This window comes from Ailuropoda melanoleuca, chromosome 1 (genome assembly GCF_002007445.2).
Source record: "Ailuropoda melanoleuca isolate Jingjing chromosome 1, ASM200744v2, whole genome shotgun sequence".
Lineage (NCBI taxonomy): Eukaryota > Metazoa > Chordata > Mammalia > Carnivora > Ursidae > Ailuropoda > Ailuropoda melanoleuca.
In genome coordinates this window covers 183231885-183251947 of record NC_048218.1, presented here as the reverse complement: position 1 = coordinate 183251947, position 20063 = coordinate 183231885, and the positions used below count along the sequence as shown (strand labels likewise).

General features: G+C 37.1%; 1 protein-coding gene across 1 annotated transcript in view; it reads right to left on the bottom strand.

The window, feature by feature from the left end:
- KCND2 (potassium voltage-gated channel subfamily D member 2) overlaps nucleotides 1-20063 on the bottom strand; it is a 494775-nt gene that overhangs the window by 55671 nt on the left and 419041 nt on the right. The gene's annotated exons all lie outside the window — the stretch shown is intronic.

Sequence of the window (20063 nt, the reverse complement as noted above, 5' to 3'; positions counted from 1 at the left end):
GAAATATGAAACATTAAAGTTAGCATGTTTTCTATTGTGAAATGTTCTTGTCTTTATAATTAGAGCAACACACGCTTTTTTGCATATGCTTGCTGTTTCTTAAAATGAAAATAAAGCAATAAGGCAGAAGACTTCTGGGATATGTATAGTTTGAACTGATCTTTTTTTCTGTTTTTATTGTTATAAAACATAATTATGCTTTATCATGTTTTCAGCATCACAGCACTCAATAATAGGTTAAGAACTAAATTTCTGAGGAATTTGTAAACTTTGCTGGGAAGCAAGAATCAAGTCAACAGCCAGTTTACAATAAGTGCCAAAATGTGACAGGGAGACCAAAAGTGCTATAGAAAATCGGTGGGAAGAGATCAGACTTAAACTAGACCTTGAAGGTTAAGTAGAGTTTGAGAATGTTGACAGGGATTCTAAATGGTTTTCCATCCTGGAGGAAAATCTTGAACAATGGTAGAGAAACACAATAGAACACAGGCCAATTGATATAACTGCAGAGGCAGGAGGTTTGGGGAGCACTGGTAACTTAGGTCTTGTATTAAAGCTGTATTTTACAGAGATTTGCTTACTTGAAACAGTAAGTCATGTGACTTCTGAGCATGCCCAATGCTGAGGATTAACTTCATGTCATCAATTAACAGCACAGGGAAAGGGCAAATACCTCAGAGCATTGTAGCCATCATGGTGGATTGTAATACCAACATGAAATAGAATTGCAGTGGTCTCTTTAACTCAGTTTAGATTTAGTATTTTTTTTTAAAATTGGAGGCTGCACATTGTTATGGAAACATCACCCATAGTTCTACTGGAACAGAGGGCAGCTGAATTTGAACTTGTCATTGTTGAGAGAATTAGTCATTGAGTTACTTATCCTCCAACTTAAGTCTGTATCTGGCCATTTCCAGTAGAAGAAAGGATTTCAAAGTCATAATTATTTATTTATAGATTGTGCCTGACGTAATTAACCATGGGCACCAGACTAGATAGCCCAGGTACACTTGGTAAACACCACCTAGGTAGAGGTGTCTCACATGAAGGGCTGTTCCCAAAAATACCAAGCTGGGATGGGCCTGCCCCACCCATCGGCAGAGATGGGAAATGGAGACATTTTTAAAGTTTCGGAAAATGTAGACAATAGTTGTGTCAAGCCCAAGGCCGTAGCACAAACGGGCTTGGGAAAGGAGGCATCAAAATGGGTTTGCCAAGAGTTGGTTCTGAGTCTACATCCTAGAAAATAGAAAAAAATCTCTTTCATATTTTAAAATGTTTACATTTTTCATCTCCTTTTTGGCGTTTCTCTACCATATTGCTACTCTGGTTATCCAGCATGCTAGCAGGGAACGATAAAGATACACTGGAGATTCAGACAGGACAATGTTCTAGCTGCCATTTGCCAGTTGTGTGACCCCAACCTCTGTAAGCCTCAGTTTTTTTCCTTGTAAACTACGGGAATGATAATACTGAGTTTCTGTGTGAGGACTAATTGAAACAACAAATATGAAGTAGGTAACACAGAGCTAGACGTGCAACAATCACATACTGGAAGCCATTTTACTTCCCTATTTCTTTCATCCCCTCTTCCCCTCACTTCCTCTCTCCTTCTCCCCCTTCCTCCTTTCTTTGCCTCTTTCCTCTCATTCTATATTGATCATCTATTGAAAACTATTTTTAACCGCTTCCCATTTGCTAAGGATTATGTCTGGCTCCAAGGATAAACTGGTGCCTTGAAGAGGGAAAATAATCCCTGCTTTGATCAGCTCACAATCGAAAAAGAGAGACAAACATTAATCAAAGTAGGACATAGTGAATATGAAATATTATAACTGTACAAAGCGGAAGTATATGGTGCTATGAGAGTGATTAATTGTACTATTAATATCTTTTCCTTTTCTCCTCCTATTAAGGGAGAGTTGAACCCAGAAAATTAATAGGCAATGTAAATATTTATGTGTGTTGATGGATTGATCTTGAAAATGTATGACTGTTGGTACTTCCGTAGTTTGACATTCTGGAATCAGGAAGTCCAATAAGAGACATCACAACCTGAAATATTTCTATGTCATATTTGTATTTTAGGCTTCTTCTTCTTTTTTTTTTTTTTTAGTGAGTAGCTGTTTTAGTGGATTTTCATTAAGTTTACTCTTCCTTTGATTAAATGAAAAGGAATTCCTTTGTTCCTTTGGGGGAAAAATATACTCTGGAATTCAAAACAGTGGGTTGCCCAAAAACTCTATGTTCAATCACTTTACAACCACTCAGTAGAAAATAAAGCTTCTTCCCTCACAGGAGTTTCATTGTAATGAATAGAGCTGAGGCAGCCTCACAGTAGGGAATGCCCTGTAGGGGCTGAAGCCTCTCCCAAGCCCTGTGGCTTGGACAGAATAGAGAACTCAAAGTCCCCATCTACATAAGAACTCTTGCCATGAAGTGACAAAAGTCAGCAGTCGCAAACAGCAAGACACTCTCTTATTGGATAATAATTCTCTTCTTGTTAATCCTAGAAGGGATGGGTTCTTTGCAGGTGGCCCTGGAGTCTGGGATAAAATTAACTTTTTATTAAAGGACTTTGCCTGGGAAATGTCTTTTCCTCTCTTGCCCTGCCTGCCAAAGCTGCAGAATTTGGGTCCTGTCAGTGTGTTTATGTCACATAAATATAATCTAGTGTAACTTTTCCTGTCGTTATAGTAAGTGACTACTTTATGGACAAAACTAGAAGACAAAAATAAAAGATAGCTACCGAAAATCTGTAATAGAGAATTTGGAGTTAAGTGATTTACAAACTACCATGGTTAAGGACTGTCATTTCAGAAGTCACCCTGATGCCAATCAGCTATGGTGACTGTTGCACTTAGAACCGGCCTTCATGTAACATACCACAAACACCACACACACACACACACACACACACACACACACACNTACACACACACACACACACACACACACACACACACACGTTATTTCTCCTCTCACTACCCATCACTGAAGAAAAACTCTTGACTCCACTTCCTTCTCTAGCCACTGCCTCATTTCTCTCCTTCCCTTCACAACAACGTTCCTTGAAAGTATTGCCATCTTGATCACCTCCTTTCATTGTGTCTGTATTGTGTTCCAATTGGACCCTTCACCAAAACCGCTCCATTGATGGTCCTCTAAATTCTATAGCTGAAGGTCAATTCAGTGTTTCTGTTACTTGACCCATTTGCCACAGCTGACAACAAGCTCCTCCTTCACGTGTTCCTCACTTGGCTTAAGGGTCCCACCTTCCCCTGGTGTTCCTCCTACCTTCCTGGCCTCTGCTTCTGGTCTCCAGGCTACATCACCCCCTTTGCACTGGAGCCACCCAGCTCTCAGCACCAGCATCACATCTCTCCTATTTGTATTCATTCCTTTGGTGATCATATCCAGTGACCAGCTTTTTAACATTTATACTTGGGTCATGCCCAAATGCATAACTCCAGGCTAGAACTTTTCCTTGGATTTCAGACTCATATATCCAACTGCCCATGTGTCATGTCCATTTGATGTCGAGTAAGCATCTCAGCATTAACATGACCCAAACTTCCCTCCTAATCCTCCCCTCCAGCTCTGCTGCTCCCTATCTCCTTCCAGTTTATAATACTACCTTTAGGTAGTATTATTCCTCAAGTTGTTCAGGCCAATAAACTCAGAGCCATGCTAGACTTCTTTCTCTGACATTCACAGCCCACGCTTGTCAGAAAACCAGGTTGGCTCAACATCTGAAATATACTGTCTGTCCAATCTCTTCTCTAAATTTCCTCTGCCAACACCCTGAGTCCAGCCACCACCTTCTCCTCCTGGATTATTGTAATAGCCTCCTGATTGGTCTCCCTGCTTGTGCTTTGTCCCTCACAGACCAGTCTAGTCTAGTAGCCAGAGAGATACTGATAAAGCAGATGTTAGAAATGTCTTATAGCCATTACTTCTTTACTTAAAACCCTGCATTGGCTTCTAATCTCACTGTGGATAAAACGAGTCATTGACATGGTCTACATGTTGAATAAGAGACATCACAACCTGAAATATTTCTATGTCATGTTTGTGTTTTACACTTCTTTTGGTTTTTTTTTTTTAATGAGTTTAGTGGATTTTTAATTTTTTAATGAGTTTTAGTGGATTTTCTTAAGTTTACTCTTCCTTTGATTAAATGAATAGGAATTCCTTTGTTCCTTTGGGGGAAAAATGTACTCTGGATAGCCAGTTAACTCCCTCACCTCAATCCATACCAGCACCACTCACAGGCCTCCTGGGTGCTCTTCACGGACCACAGACATCCTCCTGGTTTGGTGCTTTTGTACCTGCCTGGAGTTCTCTTTTGTAAGATATCCAAGGCCTGTAGGTCTTCACTGAAATGTTGTCTTCTCAGTGTGGATTTTCTACTACATAAAATCTCGACTTCCACACTTCTTTCCAACCCTCTTTATATTCATTCTTGTCTTCTTCTCTACATGGCTTTCATGACCCTCTAACATACCACATATTTTACTTATCTTGACTAGATCTGCCTCCCCACCCCCTANCTGACACCACTACATAAAATCTTGACTTCCACACTTCTTTCCAACCCTCTTTATATTAATTCTTGTCTTCTTTTCTCCATGGCTTTCATGACCCTCTAACATACCACATATTTTACTTATCTTGACTAGATCTGCCTCCCCACCCCCTAACCCCACTAAAAAGTAAGCTCCATGAAGGTAAAGGATTTTTTTCTTTTATTCACTGCTGTACTCCCACGGCTTATAATAGTGCACGGCCCATGCAAGTAGTCAATAACTATTTTTCAACTGGACAAATATGATTGTCAGAAATAGAATTTATTATGTGTGACTCTAAAATGCATCCTCACCCTGTTTAAAGTATTTCTACTTTCCTATTCCTATCTGCTTCTCATGCACTCTTTCAGCGTCTGCGTCCTCACTGGATGGGTGGGTAGGCAAAAGTGATGGTGTGGATGATGCAATCAGCATTATGTCACTGTGTGGGGTTGTAGCTCTGGTGTCTCTGCATGTCTGTGCAAGCACATGGTTCTCCCTGATGCCCTGTGGCCACCCTTTCAACAATATCTGGAAACAACTAAATGTTGAGTGTCACTAATTTGAGAAGTTACATGCACACCTATGTTTATTGCAGCATTGTTTAAAATAGCCAAGATATGGAAGCAACCTAAGTGTCCATCAATAGATGAATGATAAGAAAAATGATAAGAAATATATATATGTATATGTAATAAATAATGTAATATATAATAGAATATTACACAGTCCTAAGAAAGGATGAGATCATGTCCTTGGAGACAACATGGATGGACCTAGAGGGTCTTATATGCTAATTGAAATAAGTCAGACTGACAAACACAAATACCATATGATTTCACTCGTAAGTGGAGTTGAAAAAAAACACTAATAGACAAAAAGTAGACCTATAAATACAGAAAACAAACTGATGCTTCCCAGAGGGAAAGAGGAGGAGAGGAGGCCAAATGGGTGAAAAGGAGAGGGAGTTATGGAGTGAATAAATTATGGGAATAAATGTCACAACATAAGAAATAGAGCCAAGGATACCATAATAGTGATGTAATGGGATAGATGGTAGCTAACTTATGGAGAACATAACATAGTGTATGAACTTGTCAAGTCACTAAGTAGTACACCTGAAACTAATGTAACATTGTGTGTCAACTATACTCAAAAACATAAATGAATGTTGAGTGTCAAGTCCTCTCTGGGAGTTATTTGTGGATTCCTTTCCTTTATAAGAAGTATTATATAAAAGGTAATAGAACTATCTTTGTGTATATGCGTGTTTTTATTTTAAAAAGAATAAAAACAAATTTCAAAGTCATTGTAAAGAAGATATTTTTCTGCATGCCTTAGACCTACATAATATATTAGTTCTTAGTTGGCAAGTCCCAGGGTATATACTTGTTTGTGAATGCCTATCACTGAAATAATATTTCCTTTTTACTAAAAAATTATTGTTGGAAAAAGAAACACTTTCTAATGCCAGGATCATACAGAAAGATTTGTGCTGCAATTTATAAGATGCCAAGACGATGAGGAGGTATTGAGCAATATTGTTGATTTGACTAGAACTATACACCTCTTGGCAGATGGTAAAAAGGGTTTAAGAGGTGGGCGCTAACAAATACACTCTGAGCTCTCCCATTCTCCTCTACTCGTACACAAGACCAAGAATCCTGCTGCTTAGCCGAGGATGCTCTGGGGAATTATGTAATGGAGAATATTCCCACGATAAAAAGTTGTTTAGTCTCCTACCCTCATTTTATTTATTTGTCTCTAAGGAGAAAAAAAAGGGATTGCAAAAGGAAGTCGACCTACACAAACTCCATGCTACAAAGGAGCACATTATTGCAATTTTCAAGTACATTATCCAAGTTGTTTTCGAAAGAAGCACAGTGATGATTTATGACCAAGTTTTCATATAAATCATAATTACTAAACCAGAATATTGATCCAAAAATAAAATGAGGGACAACCTGCATCATAAATTTTATGATTTGGGATTTATTATATATATTTGAAGTAAATATTAGGTCCAAATGATACAGATGGTGACTTTAACTCACTCTTTTTTTTAAAACTCATTCTTTATAAAAAAAATATAGCAAGCTACAAAATCAGATTATTGAGCTGGAAACATTTTAGTTCAAAGACAAAATTAAACACCTATTTTAATATATATCCAAAGCATAAACATTTAAAAAAAATTCGTTTGCAGTATTATTCACTGGGATTCAAAATTGGTGACAAGAAAAAATGCAAAGAATACCAGTGTTTCCTGGTATTTTGTATGGTGCTTGTTCAAAGTTTTAATTTTGCATTGTGTTGCATTTTTCTTGTCCAGAAAGTGAAAATGCAATGTGATATTGCCGATGAATATCTGAGTTAGGCCCACTACTGTGCATTTTCCAGCCCACTGTCCCATTTTTCATAAGATAAGGCTGTAACATAGTGACACTATGTGTGTATTATAAGTGTGATAAGGTTCTCTAAAGCATCTGGAGGGATGGTGAAACAGAGGGGCACCAGCTGGAAGAGAGGGTTGACTATATAGAGTATGCTTTTGGATCCATCACGGAGTTATCCCATCTGCAAACCCCCCCCTTTTCCCCCTTCATATTCAGAATCTAGCTATTGGCATAAGGAGGTAAGACTTCCCTTCCTGTGCTCAGTCTTATGGGGAAAAAAAAAGATCTTTTTTGAGAGTAGTAACACAGGGAAATACAGACATAAGTATTTTCAGAGCGGTGCAGGTAGCTTTATTTTTAAAATCATAACAGGCTTGAGTCTAAGTCTTTAAAATTCTTTTCTTCAAGGATTATATTTTTTTCTTTAAGAACTATGGAATCAAGATGGAGTCTTGAAACAAAGACTAAGGATGACAAACCTGGTTTTCAGAAGCTCAAAGATGAGAACAATGAATGACTCATTGCTATATGTAGCATCTCCAGGGCCTAGGAAGACCTCCATCTGTAGAGCGAGGTTTTGCAAATTGCAACCCATGGGCGAATTTGGTCTGCCTCGTGTTCTTGCATGGCTTGCAAGCTAAGAATGACTCTTAAACTTATAAATGGCTGAAAAAATCAAAAGGATATTTTATGACACATAAAAATGGTATGAAATTCAAATTTCAGTGCCTATAAAGAAAGTTTTATTGGAATTCACACATGTTCATTTGTTTGTCTATTTTCTGTGATTGCTTTCACATTACAACAGCAGAGCTGAGTAGTTTTGATGGAGAGTCGATGGCCTGCAAAGCTGGAAATATTTACTATCTGGTGCTTTACAGAAAAAGCTTGTTGACTTCTGGTACAATTTATACAACTCTTCCTTAAGCTGGCACATAGATCATTTGCAATTTTTTAATATTATATATAAATTCAGGGATAAATGTATCTGTTACATAGTATAGCTTTAGTTTTTGCAGCCCTAACTGGTAAGAAAGCCACATTCATCCATGTACTTGGTTGAATCTGAGATTCACGAAAGTGGTCTCCAGGTTATAGTAGGGATTCAGAGTCATAGTCCAGACTGGATGCTGAAACGTATTCCATACTTGCTGCAATATTGCTTTGTCTATCCTCATTGTACTATTAAAAGTCCAATAAAATAGGGGCGCCTGAGTGGCGCAGTCGTTAAGCGTCTGCCTTCGGCTCAGGGCGTGATCCTGGCGTTATGGGATCGAGCCCCACATAAGGCTCCTCCGCTATGAGCCTGCTTCTTCCTCTCCCACTCCCCCTGCTTGTGTTCCCTCTCTTGCTGGCTGTCTCTATCTCTGTCGAATAAATAAATAAAATCTTTTAAAAAAGTGCAATGAAATAGCTGAACCTCAATAACAAAAGAGATACTTGTGAAAGAAGTATGCTGTTTTTAAATGGTGAAATATTTTAAAGGGTAAATTTCAACCCATATTTCACTAACTGTAAGGATTATGTATTTATGTGCCCTTAATCTCATGAAAACACCTTGATTAGAATATTGCAAATAGTGATTTACCATTTAATCTTAATTTAGAATCAATATATTCACATGTGGGGCTCCAGAAATGCGAGCATGTTTGATGTAAAGATCTTTCACATACCCCTCAGGGACTAATGTCTTGATATCTGCTAGAGAGAAAGTTTTCTAGTTACTTTCTGCTTAATGTACAGAAGAGTGTGTGGAGAGGAGCAGACTGATTAATCTTTCTAGTCTCTTGAATATGCTCCTTGATATCTAGGAATTCTTGCTTCTTTTCCCTACAAAGGATTCAGAAGAAAAGTAGAAACAGATTCTAATAGAACAACTGCTGATCACTAGGGCAGTGGGAGAGGATGAGGTTTCCTGCTCATCAGAATGGTATCAGTTTTTACTTTTTCTTAGTAAGAGAGACTTCTCAAAAAAAATTGGCTTGGTCAGAATGTTCCTTAGAAATTGCTTTTTCAAAGGGCTTTCTCTCTTATGCAGAACAAAACATTTTATCAGGATTCAAATAAAGCTGTGGAGTAGAAATTTAACTGCTTTCGTGACAGCAGATATGGAGTTGACACTGCAGAACTGAGTGGAAACTAGATTTTGCAGTGACAAATAGCTCATAGAACAGGTGTTGGCTATGCTTGAATTCAGATATTTCTGTCTTCAGCTGTGTGATCATGCATTTATCTCGGAGTTCTCAAGTCTGCCAAATGACATGGTGGCATCTGATATCATCAGATCAACTTCCTAGTAGCACAGTTCTATGCCCATTGTCAGATGGTTGTCCCTCTACAGGTAATCTGATGAGAAGGAAGTATTTGTGAGAACCTGGGCAGACTCCTGCATCCGGGTGTATACTGGACCATGACAGGTTTAATGACTCTGAGGAATCCTCAGAGCTTATATGATCTCACTGCTTGGGTGACTACCAAATCTGTAGCGGGGATCTTCCCTGTAGTGGAAAAAGAGTCTCCTCTTCCTCCTAGTCTTGGTGTAGACATACACTGAGACTCCACCTTCACCTGTAGTCATCTACCCTGCGACCTCTGGGCCTTGCTGTAAACGGCTTCTCAGCTGTACAGTCTACCGCCTTGTCTAGAGGAGTCTACCCAGAGTAATTACCCAGACACACTTGGTCTAACCAAGGTGTATAACTTCCTTTGTGGCCGGAAATTGGCTTGGAGTGCAAAACCTCCGACCTAAAATGCAAGCTGGTGGGAATAATGAAAAATATTAACCAATCCACCATAGTCCTCATCATCTAAGAAGAAATTCACATACCCTGGCATCATATTTCAGGAGTGCTTTTGTAATTTTTTATTATTCATCTTTGCCTTCTTGAAAATAACTTGTACTTCCTTGTAGTTGCTAAGGCCATGAGGCCCGAGGCGCTGAAATGCAGTATGCTAACTTGAACTTCACGAAATTTTAGCAAAGATGAACTTGCTATATTTGAAGGCCTCAGGTGTAAGGCTACTCCACGCTAGCATGCACACAGAGTTCAATCCTTTGTACAAAATTAGGCCTTGTCTTGACAGAGGCTTTCTAGTTAATCAGCAGTATCCCTCTTGCTTTTAGGTGATGAGGAAGTACTCCATTTTCCTATTACAACTATTTTACTACGTAAAGGCTCTATTTGGAGATGGCCCCTATTATCCCAATGGCTCATGTAGGAAGCCAGAAAAACATTACAAAAAAGAGAGAAAGAACAAGATGATTTTATACAAGCTGCAACAGAATCATCTGTGTTTGCTCCAGCAGGCCTACCATTATTCTATTCGTATATAAGTTCTCAGACCTCAAGTCTGCTGAGTCTCTGAAGTGCGAGTTCCACTTCTGATCTATTTTTCTTCTTAAAGAGAAATGAAAGGGATTTAACTTTTTGGTTATTCATAATTCTCATCCTCTATTTTACTTAAGTTTCTGACCTAGAACTTGCTTTTGTCATGACTATGCCAGTCTGATCTGCTCATTGATTACAATGTCATCTTCAAATTTCCATGCTCCTTAATTCTCTCTTTTCTCTGAGCATGGAATGTCCCAATTGTGTTATACATATTCAAGTTGTACAAATGTCAAATGCTAGTTATAATATTCTTTAAATAATTATTTCTTTTGCTAAGTATCTTAGAGAACAGAACTTTTCACATTTGTTTTGGGTGTTTGCTTTTTGCATTGACTATAAAAACATGACCAATTATCTTTCCAATTAGTTCTTTTGATGTTATCCCTTTCTGCAGAGGATAAAGCACTTCTGAGTTCCACTGACAACCTTTCATTATTAGTGTGTCCTCTTTCTGACTTGTTTAAGAAATGCCAACCAGTACATCACAATGGACTAAAGTTCCTCCTCCATCTACTTGCAGTGTCACCATCAGAGAAAGGAAATCAACAATTCTAGGACTTCTTCATTTATTCATGAAACATGCATTGAATGACAGGCATTATGCTTGGTGCTTGGTATAGAACTTGGCTCCGATTGCGAGGGGATGAAGCAATTTCCTCAGCTTCTCTACTATGAGGGTTGGTTAGAAGTCAAAATGTAATCAGATTTTTCAGGTGAAAAATTGTACTCATATTCAGTTTTTGCGGCAGTTATTGGTATTTTTTGAGGTTTTTTTCCCCCCACAGTGATACCTCTTCTTTCCTAAAAGATGTCCCATTTTGCTCAGGTATGGACTAGTGTGTTCCGCTGAAAAAAATGGCATCCAACCAGTGTTTTATGAGATAAACCGGTATGTTGTCCAAGTCAGTGATGGTGACCCCAATCGTCTTTGCCAATGATTCATTTGCCAACGACTGGAGACTGGACATGTGAAGCAGTTTTGGCCAACAGGCTACTTGGTGGGGGTATGGTTGGGGGAGGGATCTTCTGGGAGTCCCTGACATGTGGGAAGGCTGACCTTTCTTTATTCATTCGGAAGTTGTTCTATGAAGATGTGGTACTTACAGCTGCTGTAGTCATCTTAAAGCCCTAAGTGGGAATATTACCAACACACCAAATGAAGACAGAGCAGAAAAATGGAGCAAACATTATTAAGCTACTGAATCAACCATGAAACTGCCTAACTCCAGAGTTCTTGTTAAGAGAGACAATAAATGACTATTTCTTAAAGTACTTTTAGCTGAGCATTGTGTTACATGGAGCTAAAGAATCTTAACCGATATATGTTACCACCATGTACCCCATTCAAGTTATCCTGAGTTATCGCTTCCTTCCTGAAGCCTTCCCTCAGCTTTAGCTGTGTAATTCTGTTATCGAAGACGAGTGGTAGGTCTTTCAATAATCATTAAAATGGTTGATCAGTGGGACCAGTTTTTATACGACTACTGGAGAGATGGGATAATTTTTGGCTGGTTCCATGGAATCTTTGTGCTTTTTGTATATATTGGTGTCTCATAGAAAGAAGAGCACACCACACGAATCTTAACTAATTTTACATTCTGGTTTAATTCACAGTCCTAGATTTTAATTTATTCTGTATTCTATCAATTAGGAAAAGTGACCATTACTGAAAATGTATCTAAAAGATAGCTGATTTTTAATTTTTAAGTGCCCTGATAATATAATTTATCATATACATCAACAGATGTATTATTACTCTAATGTTTGTTAACATTATCTTTTATTCCTTCACATATCTCTGAGAAAAATAACTGATATAATGGAAACAACCTTCACTGAGAGAAAACATACAGAAATCTTGTGAAATTATGTTTATGTTCCTTAATTTGGAAAAAGGAAAACCAGGAAAGGTTACTATTGCACTGATGAAATGAATTGCTTGAAGTTATGATAACTTATGTTTCAGTAGAGTTGGAGATTGTGTTTTTGAAAATGAGACAATAAACTACCATTAAAGTTAATTTATATTCATTACATTATGTTGGATTTTATCATTCGCTTTTAAATGGTGTCTTTTCTATTGCATTATTATCTACTTAAAGTTTAACTGTGCCTTTTGAGAGTCTCATTTAATTATCTCTAAGTTAGTATTAGCTGCTTAGTTAGCCTAATTATGTTATTATGCGATAAATAAAATGCTTGTATATGGACATTCAGCAAAGGATATTTCCATGTATGTTATTAAAAATCACTCTCAGTTTCAGATATAAAACCAGCATTCACATACTCTACCTGTTTTTTCTTATAATACTGCTGACGAATGGACTTCTTGATATTCAACAATGAAAATATGAATAATTATGACCAAAAGATAGACAGAAATTATAAAGCCCAAAACTCATTTATGTACCTGCTCTAGTTTGATGAAAATTGACTATAAAGAAGGGAAATCATAATGCTTACTCCTTCATTTTATAGAAATGGATATAGAAATTATTTGTTACTGACGCATTTTAAATATTTCTAAGAGAATGTCACCAGATGTCGGCACAGGTGAAGAATGGTGCTTGCTTGCAGAATAAATGTGCTTAGTTAGAACACGATCGTCTTGCTTTTTCCTTCATCTTCCCCATTCCTCTGACTACCAAAACCTTCCTCACTGACGATAATAGAATCTGGAAGCATTACAGTTGGACAGAATTTTACAATCCATGTATGCCATCTCTATACCCCCCTACCTTTATGGGGGCGGGGAGGATCGAGACACAGAAGTCCAAGACTCCTTAATTATTTGGTAGCAGCAGAGGTCCTGAACTCTTAATTTCAGTCCAGTTCTCTGAAATGGGCAGTTTCAATTCTTCAAGGGCCATGTAGCCCATCCAAATGACAGTTTGAAATATCTCCTTTGGAGAACTGCTTGCTTATATACCTTGAGATGCACTACAAATAAAGAAGTTGTTCAAAACAACTCAGTGCTTGGATATTAACTACGGGATTTCACCTTAAATACTAATTAGCATGGCATTACTGATAATCCAACAGCTACACCGACACGTAGTACGTGTTAGCAGGTCAGTCAGGGCCCTTAGGACCACAGGGGGCCTGCTCCTTTTGACCTAGTGTTGGGGTGTTTATTAACTCTGTCTGGATGACTTGTTAATGCATTAAATTCATTTTATCTAAAATTAAACTCATCACCATTTCCCACAACTTTATTTCTTCACTTCTTGATTCAACAAACATTTACTGAGTACTTCTTTGTGTCAGGTAGTGCTCTAAAAGGAAGGGATTTTCATAGCACTAGATAAAACAGACAAATTCGCTTTCCCTTTTCCCATGGAGCTTACATAGTATTGGACTGGAGTGAAAATAAATTAATATTTCATATTTAAAAAGGCAGCAATAAAAACTTTGCAAATGAAGCTCCCATGGAGCTTACATAGTATTGGACTGGAGTGAAAATAAATCAATATTTCATATTTAAAAAGGCAGCAATAAAAACTTTGCAAATGAAGCAATGCTAGTGGTCAGAGAGGTGGGCTAGGGAAAAATACGGACTGGATGGCCAGAGAAGTCCTCTCTAATTTAGTTAAACATTTAGTTGAAGATCCAATGTATGTAGCACTTGATGTGTGCTTTTTTGCCTTGTAAATTGTTTTATTTGTTCATTAAGTATTGCTTTGTGCCCTTTGCTGTGAGGCATCCTGCCTGGTATTATACCTGGATGAAGTAGTCACAAGGTTGTTGAACTCACAGGGCTCACAGTCTGGAAGCAGAGATCTCACACGTACACGTAGGAATAACTAAAACAAGGCAGATAATGGTAAACGTGGAAGATAAATATTGGTAAAGTGCCAGGGAGTTCAGAAGATGGAAAGGAAATGAAGAGAGTGCTTATTTGTATTAATCCTGTCTCCCCAGCCACGTATTAAGGAGGTGGGAATGATACATTTTCTTTGTACCTCAACTTTGTAGCACAGTGCCTTCTCTGTTTGCACCTTGTTGGAACTATAGAAGTTTGTTGTAGATGATGCCTATTGTTCTCTGACTATTGTTTCTGCTCTCAGTTAGGGACTGCTCTCCTTTCAATTGTCCTGTAGGAGTCAAGTATTCACATGTAAATGAATCATGTCTAAAACGAAAGGCAGCTTTTTCTTTTAATTCTCTTATCTGTGTCTCCCCAAATTTAAATCATCTCCGGACTTCTTTCTCTGTCTTAATCTATCAGTAGGCAGATGACTTTGTGTTCCCCGTCAATCTATGCAGGTATTAGGGACACATGAGCAACATATGTATAAGTGAAAAAAAAGAATAAATGAAAGGACTTCTTTTTGGGAATTAAATTTGGCATTATTTAAATCACTTATGAAATGGACTTTTCATGACTGAAGGGAGCAGAGAAATGGAGAAAATTTTAAGTCTAAAAAGAAGCTTTTAAAGGACTATACAACTTGGACTCCATCATTATTTTTATTGGAGCAACAGAACGGCCCCCTCTAGCTCTTGGTTAGGCTGCCATTTTTTTAAGCAGGTAAAAAAATAATAATTAAAAGAACTTAAATAATTCTGTGCGTAAAATATGCTGTCTATGCACTTAACTACATGAAGGACTGTCTCTTTCGTGATTCCTTTCAAATCCCAAGTGTCTCATTTTAGAAGGAATCATTTCGGTTCCTTTTTCAGTCAAAAGATTAAACCGTTTTAATTTTCTGAGGGAAGAAGCCCCCAAAGCCACATAGAAGTTTTTAATCCTGCCCTAATATAAGCTGAATTCTCCAAAATGCCTGCCTCTGAGGTAAACAGAATCCATTAAAAAGTAGTTATTAAGCCCTGTGAACAGAAAACAATATTAGAAGCCTAAAAATGATAGCTTTGGGGCAATGAAACTCATTGGAAGTAGAGTACAGAAGCAGGAACAGGAAAGGGAGAGGGATCCTTCAGTATAAAAAAAGATTATGATGAAAAATATAACTAATTTGCATTTTCATTGTTTCTTTCAATAAAAATCTCAAGAAACTTTACAGGACAAGTAGGGTGATAAAATGAAGCCTCAGGGTAGGCTACCAGATGGAATAATATATACAGGAGGGAAAAATACACAAATATGGAAACTTCACTGCTTATGTAAGCTATGTAACTGCCTAAGCATGTTTTCTGTATATATTCTCTACCACATTTAGGGCTTTTTAAGGGCTGTTTAACAACAATATACATTTTCTACAAAGAACTGTTACCTTAGAAGTGTAACTCTAAAGTCAAGTACAATTGGGTGAAGTTTCAGAAGTTTCCATGTTGTGAACTAAAACATACACACACCCCAAAAGCTGGACTTTGTAACATAATATGTCCTTGTTAAGAGGAAATATAAATATATGTAAAATAAGTAAAATAAGTATGAGAGAAAATTATATATATGTGTGTGTGTATGTAAACAAACACACATACATGTGTTTGTGTGTGTGTGTGTTATAAGAGTTGTAAGGAATAAAAAATACATATATTTTGATGGTGCTAAATCCTATGCAATTGAATGCAATACAGAATTGGCAATTCACAATTCTTTTTCAGCTTCTGGTATAAATGTAGGTGATGTTCTTGCTAAGGTCAGATTCCCCTAACTATCTCAGAGTTAATATTCAGAAATCATAATGAAGTTTAAATGTAACCCATGCTAACACAGTGCATGTGTTCCACTCAGATAAGGCTTATTTTCAATAAGGATCAGCCTCCATCTCAATTCATTAAAGCCATCTATTGCACTGACAATTCAACAAAAATGGCTCATAAATTAATGATCATAGTTCCAATAAAATATATAGATGGAACACCGATTAAGCTATAGGGACTGCTGATTAGTTTCATGAACCCTAAAATAACACTTGCTATACATATTCTTACTGATCTAGAAATACGCTTTAATCTCCTTTTAAAACACAAGCCAACATTAGTCAACTTAGGAATTAAAGAACTTATTCGTATCGCAATCTTTTTCTATTGAAACTAGTCTTTGGAATATCTTAGCATTTTGAAAGCAAAAATGAAAGTACTAACATCACATATAATAACTGGAGATGATGTTCCAAAGACTAACGAACCTCGTGTAATTTATGCTCTTGATGTCTCTGGACGTAAGTGTTCCAGTGTTCTATCTCCTGGATATTCAAATTTCTGTAACAGTTAGATCAGCATTGGATCTTTTATATATACTTGCATTCTCATCACCAATTATAGATAGTTATGGAAATTCAACTCAATAGCAGACCCACCTCTGTACTTAACTATTTCACAAAGATTAGCTGGATAGAGAGTTTGGGGGACTTGCAAATGGTCTCTCTCACCTTACTTTCCTCAGTCTTTCCAGGATCTTATGAACTTCTTCGCTTATTGGCTTACTCTTGCCTGGAACTGATTCATTCCAGGGTGACTGGCTACTCACAGACCCACTGATATCAGTCATGTAAATGTTATATATTTCCACTTACTTGAAGATAACTTTTGGTAGTTCTTTCTCTATTGCTGTTGATACCAATTCTTTAAAAAAATAAAAATTATAAATTCTACCAGGCCCAGTAGCTGTGATTTCAGCCTTTATTCAGTCCCAAAGACTTTGTTATAGTCACCCTCTGATCTTAAATCCTGACGGCCTGATCACTGCCAGAGTCTCCAAGATATGAATAGCAGTTTTCAACTTAGTGATCATGCACTTGCTTGATTTTCCCATAGTGATGACCCATTGATTCAACAGAATACTTATTTAATCAGGACCCAACTTCACTAGTTATGATTTTATGACCTCAGGGTTCTATCTTTCAACAAAAGAGCAAATTTGATTACTTCATATAAGTCTTTTAAAAAGGATACTATTCTTAGTTCTTATGTAGATTGTGGTCACCCAGATTCCTCTTTTCTCCTATTACGAGTCACCAAACAATTGGATTTGTAAGCATCTTAGCCATTGTATTTTGAAATAGTCAGAGACACAAGGGGAATAAATAGCGTAAGAAAATTAGAAAATAAGCCTGGTTACCATAGCAAATATATATACAGTATTTTGAAAGAGAAATGTAAACCATTGATCAGGATTTTTGCTCACTTCTTAACTGATCTTTGATATCTTGAAGTGTATCTATCTTCAAATGAATCACATTGTAATATTCAATACATTATTAAAGAAATATGAGTTTGTGACCCATATAGAATCTCTGTATTCTCCAACGCATGAACATAGCATTAAGCCAGAGACAGAAATACTACAGGTAATGCTACAACCTAGAAAGATTAACAATCCGTACAATTTAAAGACATCTAGAAACTAAAGTTAGTGCAGTTAAATTCAATGATGCAGAACTGAGCACAGTGGGACTAAGCGATGCCTAAACTGCAATTAAACCAAGTGAAATACACTCAAAATGCATTTTCAGTTAATGATAAAATTCTGTTTAACTGCAAAAATGGAAGGAGAGAATTTTTAAAAAGACTCCACCAAAAAAAAAAAAAAGGAAGAAAATCTTTTCAACATTAGCAACTGAAAAGTATCTAGCCAAAACAATTCAATACAACAACCATTTTTTGAGCATCTCTGAGGGCTAGGTTGTTTTGGTGCTGGGAATAGAAAATGCGTCCGTGGATACTACATTCAGATAATTTACAAACTAGCGAAGGGGTCAACAGCTATATGGCTCATTATAATACTATGATAAGTGAGATCATTGAGGAATAAGTAAAGTGTTATGAGAGCACAATAACATTTGGGGTCATTCACATTCCTGACATCTACATTCTAGCTGAATGCATATAGGCCTGAGATGGAAATAGGTATGTGGCAGATGGGTAGTCTCTCTACGATTCACTCTTATACATATTCCAGAACCTCAGACATATGCTGCACATAAGCATGCATTCACCATAGAAAAACAGGGGAAACTCAATAAAGAATCATAAAGTTAAAAACCCAAGGAGTTAGCAAGCTTCAGTAGTGTGAACAGAGTTGAACAATCTGTATTGATTCTAAATAACTAGATAGATGAATAAGTTGTCATTTGACTAAAGACTTGTAAAATGAGACAGATAAAGAAAGTTATATTTAAAAAAAAAGCTACAGGTAGGAAAACTTTTTTTTTTTAACTTTTAATCAAGGCTGGGAGAAGATAAAGTTTTAGTAAATAGTCTTTATAAAAATTCTATAAAAATCATGGAATTACTTTATAAAGAGAGGAGCACCGGAGGCATATTTATTTTGAAATCAATTTTGTTTGAAAGGCATACTTTACTGTTTAACTTTTTTGAAAAAAGAATTCCCCCCCCACATACATATTCCAGGTGCAATATAAGTAAAATGCAGTAATATTAATTTGAGGGCCTTGGGCCTTGTGGGCACATTGGTTGACCATGAAGCTAGAAGAAGTTCATGAAACTGTAGAACTGGGAAGACATATCAATAAATTACTATTAGGATGTGGCTGTAATTTTTTAATAGGAGAAGGGAAAATTTAATAGCTGGAGGGATGAGGGTATTTATCTGAAAATATTTATCTACAAAAATTCTCAGACACATAGAATATAACCAGGTCTACTAATGACTTTCCCTCAGGAAATTCTAGATACAATTTAACACATCTAAACCTGCACTCATATATTCATACCTCAATTTAGTCTTCCAACAATTTACATTTATTGAACTCATACGAGACCCTCAGGATGCAAAGACAAGGTTTTTCAAAGATATTAAATTTGTGCCTTAGATTCATAAGAAAAGTGTCTATTATTGGACTAATGTATATAAAATGATGTTGGATTTCATTTGAGGGGCATGTAGATTAGGCTGGGCTGTGACAGGCCGTTTAAGTGAGGGTTTTTAGAGGTGTCATCTATGAACGTGGTGACTATTGAAGGAAAAATCAGAGTTAGGTAGGTGAAGAAAGGAAGGCAGGACAAAGGCATGGAAAGAGGAGCAATTAACATGCAAACACTCCACATTGTTCAGGAAGCCTGGAATGCAGATGACACAGGTCATGGAGGGCATTTTATGTCATAATAAGAACTTGGATTTTATTTTGTAGGCTATGAGGAAGCATTAGAAGATTTATTGCAAGGACATGATATAATAAGATTTGCATTTTGGTAAGCTCATTCTGGCTGCAGTGCAAAGGACTGATTAGAGCAGGGCAAGACGAGACAGGAGACCAGTAAAGAGTCTGATGAAGCATTTAAGTGGGAAATAATGACATGGCGAAGGAGGATGGGTTTGAGATCTGTAGGATTGACACTATGTGGTAACCGAATAGGAATGGTGGCTGAAGGAAGAGAATGTACCAAAGAAGACTCCCAGATTTCCGGTTCAGCAACTGGTTAGGTATAGATGCCTATCATCAGTGTGGGACTAAAAGAAGAGAAGCAGATACTGAGGGAAATAAAGTGAATTTAATTTTAAACATGTTAGGTTTGGGGAAGTTATGGAACATGCAGTCTGAGATAACTAGAATGCTGTTATATTTATGGATCTGGAGCTGAAGAGAAGAGAAGAATCTTGTACTAGTTTGCTAGGGCTACCATAAGAAAATACCACTGAGTGGATAACTTAAACAACACATATTTATTTCTCATAGTTCTGGAGGCCAAGTTCAAGGTGTTGGCAGATTTGGTTTCTTCTGAGGCCGATTCAGCCCATTAACAGACCTGATCTACAGAGAGATTTGGGACTTACTGAC